This window comes from Ochotona curzoniae, unplaced genomic scaffold, assembly GCF_017591425.1.
Source record: "Ochotona curzoniae isolate NIBS_2020 unplaced genomic scaffold, NIBS_Ocur_1.0 contig_4501, whole genome shotgun sequence".
NCBI lineage: Eukaryota > Metazoa > Chordata > Mammalia > Lagomorpha > Ochotonidae > Ochotona > Ochotona curzoniae.
In genome coordinates, this window is record NW_024466307.1 from 1,987,723 (window position 1) to 1,993,311 (window position 5,589).

Consider the following 5,589-nt stretch of genomic DNA (forward strand, 5'->3'; position numbering starts at 1 on the left):
CTCAGCACAGGCGCTGGTGTGGCAGACAAGGAAAGTTTTCTGTAGGTTTACAGAAAATGGAATTAGACGCTGAACTTGTTTTGTCACAAAAAAATGTTGACAGCCGATATTACTTTTTTCATAATATACACTTTCGGTGCACTTCCTCACAGTATGTTCATTTTTGCGTCTGCGTCTGGTTTTGTTTGTTCCCGGCAGGTGCTAAGTCTGTGTGGGTGATTTTACATTTTTCTTCTGTTTGTTTGATTTTTATTTAAAATGCAGAGAGCAAGTGAGCTGCATCTACTGGTTCACTTCCTGGATTTCCTCAACAGCTGGGGCTGGGCCAGGAGCTCCAACCCTTGTGGGTGGCAGGGCCCCAGGTGCTTCCCCAAGGAGCCAGCTCAAGCCCAGCCCCCTGATGTGCCCTGCAGGCCTCCTGAGGGGTGCGTCCCTCTGCTGTGGGGCCAAGCACCTGCCCCCGACCACTGTGGTTTTTTGTGTTCCCCTTGGAGCCTTGGGTACACTCAGCCAGCTGAGAGCCACCGGACACTGCATCCTGAGATGATGAACAGGCCAAGACTCCCTTCCGAAGGAAAGAACTCTCTTACTCTAAAGCCCCTGGTGCAAAATAAAAGCAAAGCTGGAAAGGTGAGACTTGGGATTTCCCTTCAGCCCTGGGGACACGGCTTGAGGGCCCAGCAGCCCTAACCTGAAATCCAAAAGCCCAAATCTGCAGGGTTTTGGAGCACAACCTAAGGTCCGCCATGGAGGAACCATGGCTGACCTCCTGGCAGGGGTTATCCGGTGAGAGCACAGGTGCAGAGGTGGGCCTGGGGTGTGCAGGGAAACACAAAGCCGGGGCTTGTTTAGGTTTGTGTCCTCCTAGCCCCGAGGAATCTCACGATGTAAATGCAGATGCTCCAAATCCGAACTCCCAGACATCTCTCTTCCCCAGCGTCTGGGATACGGGCCACCCAGCCGGAAGTGGCTTTCAGGTAAGGTGGTGTTAATGGAAATCCTCTACCCCCGTTTGGGGAGGGAGCCCCTGAAAAGCTCTCCAGTTCCTTAGCAAGGAATGCGAGGATCCGGGTGAAAACGGGAGATGGCTGCAGAGGGGAACCGTGGCCACCGCAGCGCTTTGCGCTCCTGAGCAGGAGGAGCAGGGTGGGGTAGAGGAGCCCTTTGAAGTTCTGTAGTTCAGCCTGCTCCGTGCTGGCTCCTGGGCAGAGCTGGGGACGGCACCCTAGCCTGGGAATTAATCCTCCTGCGGCCAGCCCTGTCCTGCTAGACTCCTGGAAAAGGCGTTTGACAACTACGAAAAACACAGAAACTCGCCAACATTCTGAGGGGCTCAGAACTCCGCGGAAAATGCATTCCAGGCTCCCGGTGCGCTGGACAGGCTGGAACTCTGCAACGCCTAGGAGGGAAGCCCAGGAGCCGGCACAAACCAATTTTTCAGAGAGGGGGCCACCTCCCTTCGTCCCACCCCTGCGCCCCTGCGCGCGCGCGCGGGACCTGCCCGGGCCGCCCCCACCCTTGTGGCCGGGGGGAATTCTGGCCAAGGGGCCGCCCTGGCCTCGGCCCTCCCCCACGTCCGGCTGGACAATAAAGCGCCTGGGCACCACGGCTCAGCCCAACGCAGCCACCAACAACCCAGTTCTGCGCGTGGCAGGAGACCCGAGCCCTCACACAGCAGCTCCACCAGCCGCGTCCGGCCTCATAGGCGAGCGCACTGCGCCACCTGCACCACCCGAAGGCGTCCCCTTGGCACGCGGGCGCCGAGAGCCAAAATGCGCGGAGCTGTCCTCCACCCACTGTTCCTGTCTTTGCTGCACCTGGCCCTGCCGCGCTGGCTGGGGGCCGGCGCCCAGGCCACCCCACAAGGTAAGTTTGCTTGGGAGAAAATGACCAGCCTCTCCACCGCTACTCGCCAGAGCTGAGTTAGGATCTAGAAAGATCTGAAGTTCTGTGCTTGAGGGTGTGGGTGCGAACTTGACTTTGAGTCAAATCAGAGTCGCGGGGTTCGCATCCAGGCTTGCCGCACGCAGGAACCCTGCGGCCGGCCTCGCGCTTAGGGTGCTTGCTGAGTTCTGTAGGGGACCGTTCCTTGGACCCTTCCCCAGGGCGCATTGGTGCACACTCCAAGACTGGCGGGCGATGCCTTGTGTGCTCTGCCTTGCCAGCACCTCTCGGTTTATGAGGATAAGGAAAGGCCAAGAAACTGGCTTTTCTCCCCCGTCCCCAAGAGAAAGGGGGAAATTCGGTACATTGAAAAGCTTAAAACGTTCTTAAAGCTTAAAAGTTCTTAAAACGCTGAGTGATGTGGCTGAGAAGAGCAGAAGGTAGTCAGGAGGCGCTGCAGGCTAAACAAATGTCTGCTCAAGACCCAAAAGTAATAAATGATTTCAGTGAGCCCTTAGGGCTGTCCCTGGCAGTGCACTGGCCACCGTGCTGAGCGCTGAGCTTGGTGCCTAAGGAAATGGGCTGAGATGTACAGCTGGGAGTTGAGAACGCCCCCTCCTGAAGCTAGGACACAAGGATGCCCCCAAGTGGCCCCAGTCCTTCACTGAGCCTTGGGCGGATTTCACGGCTCCCCTGCGCTGCGGACCAGGCAGCTGCAGCTGTGGTTTCTGGGGCCGGTGTGCAGCTGGCTTGTCCGCCTGGCTTGAAATGCCTGACATGTCGGAGTGAGTGGAATGTATTCTGCTCCGAGCTTCTGGAAAAGGTGGGACAGCAATCCGTCTCTAGCACACTCCATGCGTATTCCCCGCCGCGCAGGATGGCATGGTAGTCTGCCAGGGACACTGTTCTCGTGGACACAGGCCGTGATGGTGGGACCCTGGCACGGATTCCACTTCTCATCGGACAGGTCAGACGGTTTCATGGTGGCCGAAACTCAGGCTCTATGAGCAAATGACCTGGTTAATGTTGTCGCTGCAGTTCAATCGGGGTTTTCCTAGATTCATCGGTTGTGTTCAGTCTGCAGATGAGCAAACTACCATTTCCTGTGCTTGCACCACTAGTCTTAAATTCACCTGCTAGTCATGTGTACGCCACCTTGTCCGTGGCAGTAATTCCTTCACCAGAGCAGGGCAGGGCAGGGGATGTTGGTGCTTAGATCCCGCTGATCGCTGGCAAACGGTAGCATCTTGTTTGCCTCTCAAAACACCCCCTTTACTCCTAAGCCCAACACTGCTTAAGCCAGTGGATTGGGGAAACCATGTGTCAGTTTAGCCAAGTTCAGCCTCAGACTTTCAGGATCAAAGCAAGACCCAGGTGCACCTGAGCTGGTGCTCAACATGATCCCCCTGCCCGTGCTCAGGCCTCTTTTCCCTAAAATGGTGAAATCTGTGATTCTCTGGAAAATCAGTCAGCTTCCCATTGCAGGGACAGGGCAGCAGGCAGTCTCACTGGCGAGGGGTGGAAGGCGCCTGGGCACTGGGCCTCCCCACATGGTTGGCGTCAACCTTGTTCCTGTGTGGGGTTGCCCGGTGCGGGTGGAGTCTTTAAAGGAGAATCATGAAGAGTTTTCCCTCTTGTCTTAGACCTTACATTCATGGTTTGCCCGTTGCCAAAGCAGCACCTGCTCACTGGAGAAATGAAAGTGGAAACACATGCCAAAAACAAAAAACACACACACACAAAACGTTTTATAGTTCAGAGATAGCCTCCACTAATGTTCACATGCTGCTTTATCTGACATTCCAAATCTTTATCTCTGTAAATTATATTGAGAGAGATCCCAATCATGGTCGTATCACATGTCTTGTTTCAACAGTGAAGACATTATGAACCCCTGTCTATGTGTAAGCTGTGAAGGGGACATTTGGTCTGTTTTAGAAGTAGCGTACCTGCACCTGAGGCTTTTTAGGCAGCCAGGCAGCTGGGGCCAGCTCAGCTGGAGCCAATTCCTGGAGATTGTAACCCTGCAGTTAGGAGCTGGGGGCGGACTCCATGAACTGCAAGGCGTCCCTGCTGCGCTGGTCCTTGGAGCATGGGCCTCTGGGGGTCCGGGGTGAAGCCTCGGTTTTGCTGCCCTTCTGGAGTTCCTCCTTTGAGCAGACGGCTGGGGCTGCCTGTCACGGTGAGTAGAATAGGCGGCTGTGGTCAACCAGCCTCTTGGGGGAAGGGCCAGAGGGGTTTCATGGAGCGGTAACACAGGGCCTCTAAGAAGCTTCCACTGTCTCGATGCAGTCACTAAGTACTGAACCACTGTGGTGCCCCTGTGTGGCTCCGCACCAAACCAAGCACCCCACGACCTCTGCCACACCCTTGTTCTTGCTAAGGTGGCTTAGAGCTCCGTATTGCCCACTCCCCCCACCCCCCGCCCAAAAAATCGTGAGCTCTTCACGGGATTCCTTCCAAAGCAGAGATCTGGAGTGGCCGACGGTGTAGGAATCCTTGTCCGGGAGTCACTGACCGTATTAGCCGTTACCTCCTTCGGGTGAGTTCCAGGAGGTAGAATTCCTAGATTGGAGAGCATGTGTGTTTCAGGGCCTCTGCTAGATGTTTATCCTACTGGCCAGCACCGTGGTGGTGTACGCTAAGCCTCCACCTGCAGTGTGTGTATTTAAATCCCACCTGCTTCACTTTCCATCCAGCTCCCTGCTAATGGCCTGGGAAAGAGCGGGGAATCCCCCAAGTTCTTGGGCTCCTGTACCCACATGGGGTCCTGGAAGAAGCTCCTGGTCTGGACCCAACCCAGCACTGGCTGTTGAGGCCATTTGGAGAGTGAGACAGCAGATGGAAGATCTCTCTCTCTCTCTTTTTCTCTCTCTACTTCCAGTCTCTCTTTTTTAAAAAAGTGTTTATTCTAGTGTAAATTTTACCAGGCCTGCTTCCTGGTCACTAGTGGGGATAAGGAAGGGGACATTAGTATAAATGCTATTTTCAATTTCACAGCAAAAATGATAGTTTACTTTCTGAAGGATTTGTATGAAAGGCAGAGAGAGAGAGCTTCTTTCCTCTGGCTCAGTCCCCAGGTGCCTGCAGCAGCCAGCACTGGGCCAGACCCCAGCAGGGGCCAGCAGCTCCTTCTTAGTCTCCCACAGGAGTACTGGGAGCCCAAGCCCTTGGGCCACTTCCACTGCCCTCCTAGGTACATTAGCAGGGAGCTGGCTCAGAGTGGGACAACCAGGATCTGTTCACTGGGGGGTGCCACTGGCTCTGGTCAGGAGAGTGCATAACGAACCCCAGAGCTAAGGCTCACAGGTTGGGGTCCTAGGATCTCCGGAGCCACTGCTCTCAGTCCAATTTTAGCTTGGCAAGTATCAACTTCTAAGCGTTTGTCACCCTTGGGGACCTCCAGGGTGCATATGCAGGCCCCTGGGGTCACAGGGTCAGCTCACACAACTTTGGAGATCGTGTTTAAAAAGCACAGTGAAGCCTTCTTCCCCAAAGCTGGCTCTTGCACTGACCCTGTGGCCCTTGCCTGCAGTCTTTGACCTCGTGCCATTCTTGTCTGGTGAGAGACTGCCGCCAGGCGTACAACAACTGCTGGCCGACCCCGCACTGCCCGACCTCTACATCCTTGCCACCTTCAGGCTGCAGACCAAGAGTGCCACCACTGTCCTTGGCCTCTACTCGGCGAGCGATGGCAGCAGGTAC